This window comes from Anomaloglossus baeobatrachus, chromosome 10, assembly GCF_048569485.1.
Source record: "Anomaloglossus baeobatrachus isolate aAnoBae1 chromosome 10, aAnoBae1.hap1, whole genome shotgun sequence".
In the NCBI taxonomy this organism is placed as follows: Eukaryota; Metazoa; Chordata; class Amphibia; order Anura; family Aromobatidae; genus Anomaloglossus; species Anomaloglossus baeobatrachus.
The window spans coordinates 168,810,076-168,821,903 of record NC_134362.1 but is presented as its reverse complement, the minus strand read 5'-3'; the positions used below and the strand labels follow the sequence as shown (position 1 = coordinate 168,821,903).

General features: G+C 52.6%; 1 long non-coding RNA gene across 1 annotated transcript; it reads left to right on the top strand.

The window, feature by feature from the left end:
- The first annotated feature begins 1,026 nt into the window (after positions 1-1,026).
- On the top strand, positions 1,027-3,686 carry LOC142255322 (uncharacterized). The gene is made up of 5 exons (XR_012727403.1): positions 1,027-1,940; positions 2,026-2,094; positions 2,178-2,240; positions 3,417-3,539; positions 3,628-3,686. It is a non-coding gene; the product is annotated as an uncharacterized LOC142255322 (long non-coding RNA).
- The last annotated feature ends 8,142 nt before the right edge of the window (positions 3,687-11,828 follow it).

Here is an 11,828-nt window from a genome sequence, read left to right as displayed (position 1 = left end):
GTGCCCCATTGTGGTCCTCATCCTGTAGTAATGTGCCCATCCTTGTCCCCTTCTTGTTGTAATGTGCCCATCCTGGTCCTCATCTTGTAGTAATATGCCCATCCTGGTCCCCATCCTGAAGTAATGTGCCCCATCCTTGTGCCCATCCTGTAGTAATGTGCCCATCCTTGTCTCCATCCTGTAGTAATGAACCCATCCTGGTCCACTTCTTGTAGTAATGTGCCCCATCCTTGTCCCCATCCCATAGTAATGTGCCCCATTGTGGTCCTCATCCTGTAGTAATGTGCCCATCCTTGTCCCCTTCTTGTAGTAATGTGCCCATCCTGGTCCCCATCCTGAAGTAATGTGCCCCATCCTTGTGGCCATCCTGTAGTAATGTGCCCATGCAGGTCCTCTTCTTGTAGTAATGTCCCCTTTACTGGACCTCTTCTTGTAGCAATGTCCCATCCTGGTCCCCTGTTGTGCTATTCTACGCGGCTTGCAGGCACGTAGACCTGGTAATGTTCGCAGCCATTGTCAGAGCTTCATCTGAAATTCAGATAAATGTTCTGCCGGCGCAGCACAAGTCAAGTTCTCTCTGCCCAACTATTCCAATAGCGGCCGCTGGCCAATCAGAGGCAAGCAACTGAGGTCAAATAGGTCAGTTGCTTGCTTGCTTCACAGCTCCAGAAAAACGTTCATCTGAAAAAAAGCACTGACGGCTGCGGCCCCTGCACCGGCTGCGATCGTTACTGATCCACGTGCCTGCTGGCCGCAAGAAGCAGCCTGAGGATCTGCATGCAGCCCGCAGCCACATGTTTGAGATCTCTGCTACAGGGCATTCCTGGGAGGATATATCATGGTGTATGATGGGCCACATTTTAGGATAGAAACTGCAGGTAAACTAAAGTCCAAAATAAGGCAATTTGTTTCTAGTGTTCTCCTCTCCCTAAACACAGCAGCAGCAGATGGGCTGATCCCTATAGGCCATAAGTATTTTACAAAATTGGAAATAATTGTGATAATTTATCATTTCTTTATAGGTCAGGCCATAACTGTCCATAGGTTGAGGTCTCAAGAAAGACATCAGAGAAGACCTCCCCGTGGACATCAGAGAGACAGCAATGCTGTCACTGAGAGGAGAGGGAGACCTGCCAGAGATCCTCTACACCGTAGGGGACAAGAGGGCAGGGAAAGAAGCCGCTCTCCTCTAAGACCAGCCTCTGCCGAACCCTCCAGCTCAACAGCGGAGGGCAGCAGTGGCAGGAGTAGAGAAAGAAGCCGTTCTCCTCCTAGACCAGCCCCTGCCGGGCCCTCCAGCTCAACAACAGAGGGCAGCAGGGGCAGGAGCAGAGAAAGAAGCCGCTCTCCTCCTAGACCAGCCCCTGCCGGGCCCTCCAGCTCAACAGCAGAGGGCAGCAGTGGCAGGAGTAGAGATAGAAGCCGCTCTCCTCCTAGACCAGCCCCTGCCGGGCCCTCCAGCTCAACAGCAGAGGGCAGCAGTGGCAGGAGTAGAGAAAGAAGCCGATCTCCTCTAAGACCAGCCCCTGCGGGGCCATCACCATCCATCAACGCACCTATTCAACCGCAGGCAGAGCCTGTGATCCCACCACCACTGCCACAGGTGGAGCCACCTGTACAAAATGTACCTGTGCCGAGGAGAAGGCGTGGTAGGATTAGCTGGAGAGCTCGCCAAATTGCGAGACTCCCAACAAGGAATGTAACCTCACAGGAGGAGGGCGAGAGATGTCCCATATGTATAGAGGACTATCAGATCGGAGAGCAGCTCACAGTCATCCCGTGCAACCACTTCTTCCATCCAGGTTGCATTTCTGACTGGCTGCGCTCCAGCCCTCACTGCCCCCTGTGCCGTAACCATTGCTTCAGACGCGCACCACAATGACATCTTAAGATGTCCATGGTGCGGGCAGTGAAAGAGACCATCTTGAATTCCAGCCCAGGTAAGGGACCCTGCATTCATTACAACTAATTTGAAGGCTATAAAAAAAAATGTCGTCTTTAACTTCTTGCTGTTCTGTTCTCTAGTTTACCATCAGCTTTGGTCAATATCTAACATGAAGGGCTAAACACAGGACATACCCCAAACACCGGACGGTAAGTCATCACTCACCCCTCTGTCCAGTCATATGTATATTACATGTAACATAGAAATAATCGCTGCTTTCTCCTCTTTGTAGAAGGAAAGTCAAAAAAAGTTTGGAAAACAAAGAATAATTAGATCAGAACAACCTGTACTTCATGTAAGTAAATATTAGGATTCCATTTCTTTTAGTCTCCAGCTCATTTTACTAGGAATTTATTCATATGATAAAATCAGGGGTGGAACGATCATGGTCGGGACCTCTGCGGGGCCTGGGGGGTACAGAGTGCTGTATAATACCAGAATAGGGACAAAGATACAAGCATGGGTTAGGAAAGCTCTGAGTGAAAGAAGTGCTTTCCCTCATCACCCAGCTTTCCCATGGTCTACTCTATACATATTTCTCTCAACACCCAGCTTTTCCATGCTCTGCTATACATCTTTCAGCATCCAGCTTTCCCATGCTCTGCTATACATCTTTTAGCACCCAACTTTCCCATGCTCTGCTATACATCTTTCTCTCAGCACCCAACTTTCCCATGCTCTGCTATATATTTTTATTTCATCACCCAGCTTTCCTATGCTCTACTCTATACATATTTCTCTCAGAACCCAGCTTTTCCATGCTCTGCTATACATCTTTCAGCATCCAGCTTTCCCATGCTCTGCTATACATCTTTATCTCATCACTCAACTTTCCCATGCCCTGCTATACATTTTTTTTCATCAACCAGATTTCTCATGCTCTGCTATACATCTTTCTTTTATCCCCCAGCTTTCCCATGCCCTGCTATACATCTTTCAGAATCCAGCTTTCCCATGCTCTGCTATACATCTTTATCTCAGCACTCAACTTTCCCATGCCCTGCTATACATTTTTTTTTCATCAACCAGATTTCTCATGCTCTGCTATACATCTTTCTTTTATCAGCCAGCTTTCCCATGCTCTGCAATACATCTTTCTCACAGCACCCAACATTCTCATGTTCTGATATCATGGGAAAGCTGGGTGCTGAAAGATATATAGCAGAGGATAGGAAACCTGGGTGGTGAGAAAAAAATGTATAGCAAAGCATGGAAAAGCTGGATGCTGAGAGAAAGACATATAGCAGAGCATAAGAAAGCTGGGTGCTGAGGAAAAGATATAAAGCAGGGATTTAGGAAAGCTGGGTGCTGAGGGAAAGATGTATAGCAAAGCATGGAAAACCAGGTGCTGAGGGAAAGCGGTTAAGCAGAGCATGGGAAGATGGGGGGGTGAGGTCCAAAACTTACAGCGGGGCCCATCGAACTCTAGTTGCGCCACTGGATATAATGATTTGTCATTTTCTCTTCACAGAAATCTACATTATTTTGAAGGCTGGACAAAAATCCTCTTTATCTTCCTGTTGTTCTGGTCTCTTTGGTCACTTCTCACCAAGCATGAAGGACCATGAACATGGACATCCCAAAACAGCGGATGGTGAGTTCCCCTCATTTCCTCTTCTCTCTCCGCCCCATGATCTGTATATTACATGCAATATAATATTGTTTTTTTTTCCTTTTTACAGACAGAAGGTCCAAGTCTATAAACCATTGAGGAATTGGATCAGAGCGACCTGCGCTTCATGTAAGTAGATATTAGAATTTGCTTCTTTTCTTCCAGTCTTCAGCTCCTTTGTATTTCCTTTAGGAATCTGTTGATGGGATGTAATATCTTGTCGTCTTCTCTTTCCAGAAATCTACACAAGTTCCAGGTCATTTCCATCAAGATCCACAGATTCTCATCGGCTCAATGGAGACAGATCCATCATGTGCAGAGATCCTGAGATCGGCTGCAGCTCCAGACGATGTTCTCACATATTCCACATACGGGCGGCACGGTGGCTCAGTGGTTAGCACTGCAGTCTTGCAGCGCTGGGGTCCTGGGTTTAAATCCCACCAAGGACACCATCTGCAAGGAGTTTGTATGTTCTCCCCGTGTTTGCGTGGGTTTCCTCCGGGTTCTCCGGTTTCCTCCCACACTGCAAAAACATTCTGATAGGGAATTTACATAAAATATTCATAAAAATAAATCATATTAACCGTCTCTATGTCTGGTTGTGACTTTACTGTATAGAATTATGTTACATAATGATAAGTGACTGGAGGGAGTATTCGGGAGTAGGGATGAGCGGACCGCTGGATGTTCGTGTTCACTGGGTTCTGCCAAACTGTAGTTAAAAGTCCAGCTCGGCACCTGAACTTGACCCCGGACCTCAAACCCCATAGGAGTCAATAGGTGCAGAACCTATATAGGTTGGTGAGGGACATCAGGAGCCAGCGGTAGGCCTCGTGGTCCCTCACCCTAGACACAAGATTTCCTAGTGTTCTGTTTAAAGCACAGAGAGCATCATGAAGACCAAGGAACACAACAGGCAGGTCCATGATACTGTTGTGGAGAAGTTTAAAGCCGAAATTTGGTTACAAAAAGGATTACCAAAACTGGAAACATCCTAAGAAGCACTGTGCAAGCGATCATATTGAAATGGAAGGAGTATCATACCACTGCAAATCTACCAAGACCCGGCTGTCCATCCAAACTTTCATCTCAAACAATGAGAAGACTGATCAGAGATGCAGCCAAGAGGCCCATGATCACTCTGGATGAACTGCAGAGATCTACAGCTGAGGTGGGAGAGTCTGTCCATAGGACAACGATCAGTCGTACACTGCACAAAACTGGCCTTTATGGAAGAGTGGCAAGAAGAAAGCCATTTCTCAAAGATATCCATAAAAGTGTTCTTTACAGTTTGCCACAAGCCACCTGGGAGACACCAAACATGTGGAGGAAGGTGCTCTGGTCAGATGAAACCAAAATCGAACTATTTGAGCACAATGCCAAACGATAAGTTTGGCGTAAAAGCAACACAGCTCATCACCCGGAACACACCATCCCCACTGTCAAACATGGTGGTGGCCTCCTCATGGTTTGTGCCTGCTTTTCTTCAGCAGGCATAGGGAAGATGGTTAAAATTGATGGGAAGATGGAGGGAGCCAAATACAGGGCCAATCTTGAAGAAAACCTGTTGTAGTCTGTAAAAGACCTGAGACTAGGACGGAGATTTGTCTTCCAACAAGACAATGATCCCAAACATAAGGCAAAATCTACAATGAAATGGTTCACAGATAAATGTATCCAGGTGTTAGAATGGCCAAGTCACAGTCCAGACCTGAATCTAATCGAGAATCTGTGGAAAGAGCTGAAAACTGCTGTTCACAAACGCTCTCCATCCAACCTCACTCAGCTCCAGCTGTTTACAAAGGAAGAATGGGTGAGAATTTCAGTCTCTGGATGTGCAAAACTGATAGACACAAACCCCAAGCGACTGCAGCTGCAATCGCAGAAAAAGGTGGTGTGGCGCCCTGGACAAGCCAGGGGCCACAGAGAACAACATCTACACACCCCACACTCCCGGTCAGGCACACCTAAGTCAGACACAAAACCCTTGTTGCCTTCCTCCAGGGGCTGATGTCCACACCAGGAGGTGGAGCCACGCGGTTGGTCTCCTCCCACCGAGGAGTTCACAGTCCTGGAGGCAGGAAACTGTAGTCAGTTTAGCTCAGGCAGAGCTTGAGTGCAGAGCAGAGTTAAGTGCAGCGAGTAAAAGTGTGCTGAGCTACTGCAGGTGTCCGGGTTGGAGCCCGGGCACGTCCAGCAAGGTTGGCAGACGGTGGTGACCGTCTGCAGCAGTGGCCTATTGGAGCTAACCGTAGGGACCGTGGACGGGCGGTGGCCCGGCGGTACCGGACCGGTAAGCAAAGAGAAGCCAGCACCATCCGGCAGGGGCTTACGGACCCCGGCAAGGCTAGGAGTTGCCGTGAATTTGCCAAATACGTTAGCGAAAAGAACCTCCTGGGTTTCCCAGCAGCCAAGTCCCGACAGAAGGCAACCGTCCAACCGAGAGAGGGAAACACAGTCACCGCCAAGGCTAAAGTTCCCAGGGCCAGAGCCTTCGCGCAAAAGGGGCTCCTTCAGCACCCATCCAAGCTGGGGAGCGGGTTACCGGTGGGAACCCATTGGAACCGTTACACTACATAGGTGCAGGGAAAGGCAGTCACCATCAACCTGCCGGGAGAAACAACACCGCAGCTGTCTGTGGGACCCGTCCATCCAGCCGTGTGTTTTACCGAGAACTGTGTCCTCATCATTGGCTGAGTGAGTACCACCGAGCCGTGCAGCACAGCGCTGCCCCCGCGACCCTGCACCTCACCAGGCCCTGTAACCCGCCTGTCATCCATCCCTACCCCATCACAGGGCCCCGGGACAACCAACCCCCTACCCACGGACAGGAGAACTAACAACAAAGCTGCTCCTTGTCACCGCTCCCGGGTTTCCCGTCTAGAGCAGCGGTGGTGTCACCAATATCACCACAACCGTGGGTGGCGTCACGGACAATAACCAAATCCCCACAATCAAAACCCCCTTTTCACTCACGGGCGAGGAACGCCGCTCGAGTCCCCGGGATCCGGCCCACCGCTCGAGCCACCATAGAGCAGCAGCAGCAGCCGGACCCGAGCAGTGGGAGAACACAGCGTCCCCTCCTCCGCCCGCGACAACTTGGCGTCACGAACAGGATCCTACCGTTCTACCAACTAGTGGAACTGCGCCTTGTGTGAACACCAGAGGTGTCCGGCCGGAAATTTGGAGAAGCCGCCATCTTGGGCGCGAAAAATTCCCGCTCGAGCGTCTCGTCGAGCAGTGGAGGCGCGAAGGCCCAAACCCCGCCCCTATAGAGGAGGAGCCGGAAAGAGACTAAGGGAGACGGAAGCAAGATGTCTGCGCCCGACGGAGCCACTGGAGATGCGGTGGTCGCAGTCGCGGGGGCACCCGTAGATGGGAATGGGCCTGCCCAGGTCCCGGCCGCGCTGGCGGGGGGCGCCGCGGCCCCAGCTCTCGCTCAGGTGATGCCGTTCTCCTTGCCCTATGTGCCCGGAGCTGCCTGGCTACCGCAGTACGATGGGAAACCTGATGCCTTGCAGGTTTTCCGGAAGAAGCTTAGTCCGCTACTGGAACTGTACCCCCTGACTGATAAGCAACGTGCAGCGCTAGTGCTGGGGCAGCTAACCGGCGCGGCTGAGCAGGAGGCGGAGACAGGGGCCGAGGGGGACCGGTCTTCTGTAGCCACCATCTTTGAGAAGCTGCAGACGGCCTTTGAGACCCGTACCGGCGCAGAGTTGCGGATGCAGTTCTATCAATGTCGGCAACGGCCCGCGGGATAGCATTCGGGACTATGCCTTGCGCCTGCAAACCGCACTCCGGTATGGACCCCCAATCTGTTACAGGTGCAGCAAACCCGGCCACTACTCCCGACGGTGTCCGTTAAACGAGCAACCCCTGGGGCCACGGGCCAATTCTCAGGAGTAGAACCCCATGGCCCCCCAGACTGGCGGGACCGGTACATCGGGGCCCGGACCATCATCCCTGTGGCCGTGGACGGCATACCGGTGATGGCTCTCCTGGACACTGGATCACAGGTAACCACTATACCATACACACTGTATCAACGGTACTGGGGAAAGGACGAACTGGCTCCCCCAGATGCCAGCATAACACTGATTGCTGCTGATGGACTCCCATTGACCCAAGTGGGGTACAAACAAGTGGCCATGACTGTGGGGCGAGCTGAACTGCAACACCAGGGTATGATTGTGATAATGAATGAGCCCAGTGATCATAACCCGAAGGTAGTGCTAAGGACTAACGTGATGGAGCACTGTATGAGTGACGTGCTGACCCTACTGCAGCAGCTGGCCACCACGGCGGCGGGGAGCCGACAGAGCTGTGCAGCGTGAGATCCGAGCCCTGATGTACCGCCAACATGTGAGTTCGAAAGGAGGAGAGATTGGCGGGGTGCGAGTGATGGATGTTGCCCCTTTGATTGTACCTCCCCGGAGTGAGATGATGATTTGGTGCAGGGCAGCAGTAGGGCCACAGGGGCGAGACTACCCCGCCATGATAGAGCCCATGCCCTCGGAACACTGGCCCACAGTAATGGCCACCCGCGGAGTGGTAGATGTAAACAAGGGGAGAGAGCCCGTGAGGGTGCTGAACTGCGAGGAGGAAGAAGTCAGGCTTCCCCGGTACGCTACCCTTGCTAAGTTGCTCACTCTGGATCCCCACACCATCCACGAGGCCGTTCCCCCAACCTCACCACTTACTGCCAGCACTCACCCATCCCCAGGGGAGTTAGACGAGTGGTGCCGACAGCTACACATAGGCACTGACGATACCCCTACACATCACAAAGAAGGGGTATACCGGGTGGTACAGGAGTATGAGCAGGTTTTTAACAAGCACCCCCTAGACTTTGGGCAGATTAAAGGGGTCCAACACCATATCCCCACCGGTGAGCACCCCCCTATCAAAGAGAGGTACAGGCCTATTCCTCCTGCACACTACCAATGTGCTAAGGACATGTTGAGGAACATGAAGGAGGCAGGGGTTATTAGGGACAGCTGTAGTCCCTGGGCCGCCCCGTTGGTACTGGTTAAGAAGAAGGATGGCACCATGCGGATGTGTGTGGATTACCAAAAAATTAACCAGATAACACATAAGGATGCTTACCCTCTGCCCCGCATTGAGGAGTCCCTGGCTGCTCTGAGAACCGCTAACTACTTCTCCACCCTTGACCTCACCAGTGGGTACTGGCAGGTGGCTGTGGCACCAGAAGACCGAGAGAAAACTTCATTTACCACCCCTATGGGACTCTGCGAGTTTAATAGCATGCCGTTCGGGCTGTGCAATGCCCCTGGAACCTTCCAACGGCTGATGGAATGCTGCCTGGGGCATTTGAACTTCGAGACCGTCTTGCTGTACCTGGATGATGTGATTGTGTACTCCCAGACATATGAAGCCCATCTGGAGCACCTAGCCGAGGTGTTTGCGTCCCTTGCTAAATATGGGATGAAGTTGAAGCCCTCCAAGTGTCATCTGCTGAAACCCAGAGTGCAGTACCTAGGGCATGTGGTTGGAGCGGAGGGTGTCGCCCCAGGCCCCGAGAAAATCACCGCCATCCAGGACTGGCCGAGGCCGACTACGGTGAGGGAAGTGAGGCAGTTCCTGGGCCTGGTGGGGTATTACCGTCGCTTCATCAAGGGGTACACGAAGATGGCTGCCCCCATTCAAGACCTCCTCGTGGGACAGACCAAAGGTGGTAAGCCCCTAGGGGCCCCACTGGTGTGGGAAGAAAGGCATGAGGAATCCTTCCGCCAGCTGAGACCGGCCCTGACCGGAGAAGAAATCCTAGCCTACCCTGATTACAGCCACCCCTTCATCCTCTACACCGATGCCAGCAATGTAGGCTTGGGGGCAGTTCTCTCCCAGGTCCAAGACGGGAAGGAAAAAGTGATTGCTTATGGTAGCCGAAAGCTCCGACCGACAGAGGAACCCTGAGAACTACAGCTCTTTCAAACTAGAGCTCCTGGCACTCGTGTGGGCTATCACCGAGCGATTCCGCCATTACCTGGCCGCAGCTAAGTTCACCGCTTTCACGGATAATAACCCGCTGACCCACCTGGATACAGCCAAGCTAGGCGCGCTGGAGCAGCGGTGGGTGGCCAGGCTAGCCAATTACGATTTCACCATCAAATACAGGGCCGGCCGTACCAACGTTAATGCCGATGCAATCTCTCGCATGCCCCACCTGTCGGAAGAAGGGCCCGAGGATGACGACCTCGAGGAGGTTGAGTTGCCTGCATTTCATCGGCTGCCGACTGAGAAGGTGCATGTCCATCAACAACTGGTAAACCTGGACCCACTGCCCAGCCAGGAGTGGCAAGAAGCTCAGGACCAAGTGCCCGCTGTCCGCCTAGTCAAGATCCTAGTGGAGCAAGGTGCTGTTGGGATAGACCCCGCTGCCCCAGCCGAAGCTCAACGCCTGTGCCGGGAACGAACCCGGCTGTATCTGCACCAGGGGAAATTGTACCGTGAGCTGATAAACCCAAAGACCCATGAGAAGATCCGCCAGTTGGTGATTCCCCAAGCTAATGTGCCCACCATCCTGCAGGCATACCATGATGATGCTGGACACTTCGGATGGAAGAAGCTAGAGATGCTGTTGAGAGAGCGGTTCTATTGGAGCGGAATGTGGGAATCTGTGTAGGCCTGGTGCCGGGAATGTGGCCCTTGTATGCTGAGAAGGAAGGACGAGGCCAGCCAGAAGGCGCCCCTACACCCGATCGTTACACATCAGCCGCTGGAGCTGGTCGCCCTGGACCATGTAAAGCTCACCCCCAGCCGAAGTGGGTACACCTACGCTCTAACCATCGTAGACCACTATTCAAGGTTCATGGTGGTTGTCCCAGTCAAGGACCTAACCGGCTGCACCGCCGCTAGAGCGTTCCAGGCTTATTTCTGCCGACCACATGGACACCCTGAGAAGGTGCTTACTGACCAAGGCCCGGCCTTTGAAGCGGATGTATTCCAGGAATTTTGCCAGTTGTACGGCTGCAAGAAGACCCGGACCACGCCTTACCACGCCCAAACCAATGGCATGTGTGAAAAGATGAACCACCTGGTCCTGGGCCTCCTTAAGACGCTGCCACTAGAAGAGCAGAACCTGTGGCCGGAAAAGCTACCTGACCTGGTCGATATGTACAACAATATCCCGTCCAGCTCAACGAAATGCACCCCAGCATACTTGATGAGGGCTCGCCCCGGCCGGCTGCCGATGGATTTGGACATGGGGTTGGAAGCCCCAGAAGCACTCCCTTCGACAGCTGAATGGGACACCCGGCGGAGGGTGCAGTACCGACAAATCTAGGAGTATGTTGAAAAGAATTTGAGTCGGAGCCGGGAACAGCAGGAGCAGCGCTTTAACCAGAAGGCGTCTGCCGTTCCTTTCCAGCCTGGAGATGTGGTACTGAAACGAAAAATGAGAACCCACAAGCTGGATGATCAGTGGGAGCAAACCCCGTATGTCATACAGCCCACAGGATGAGAGAATGGGAAGGCTTACCAGATCAGTCGTGACCAGGGGGGAACTCTGGTCACGGTTTCCCGGGACCATCTAAAAAGGTGCCCACCAGCATTGAGGGTGGAGGCTGAGGCTCCGCTTCCCGGACCGACAGAGAAGGCAAAAGAGGTAATCCACACCATGATGGGTGATTTTCCAGCAGACTGGCCTACGCAGAACGGCGTGGTGATTCTTCCAGTGATACTGTTCCCACAACCCGTGGATGAGGAAGTGATGGAAGTGGTCAACCATGAGCCAGTGCCCAGGGATGAACCTGTACCCAGCTCCCCTACGCCTCCGCCTGCCCCACACGATAGCAGGGAAGAGGAACTGATGGTTTCCTCTGCCCCACTGCCTGCCACCACTGACACCGGACCTCGAAGGTCCACTCGTCCCAACCTAGGTAGACCCCCACTTAGGTACCGGGAAACTACTCTTTAGAGGGGAACTCCGTATGTGTTAAAAAGTACCGTTTAACTGTTTTCAAAAGAATGATAAGTGAATGATTAACCGAAGATTTACCTGATTGTCAGCCCGATTGAAACCGGTCGTTGCCGGCACCGTTGTCCCCGTGGGGACTGTCTACAAGTTTTTGCATAAGGGACTCCTTATGGACAAGCCTGAGAACTAGCAAGGCAACCACGAACTAGTGGTCTGTAAATAAAAATGTTATTTTAAGGCTTTCACCGTTACCGCCTCCGGAGAGGCGGATTGGAGGAAGGGCCCGCAGTGGAGCAGGCTGGGGCCCAGCCACCACCGGAACCGGTGGCGATCCT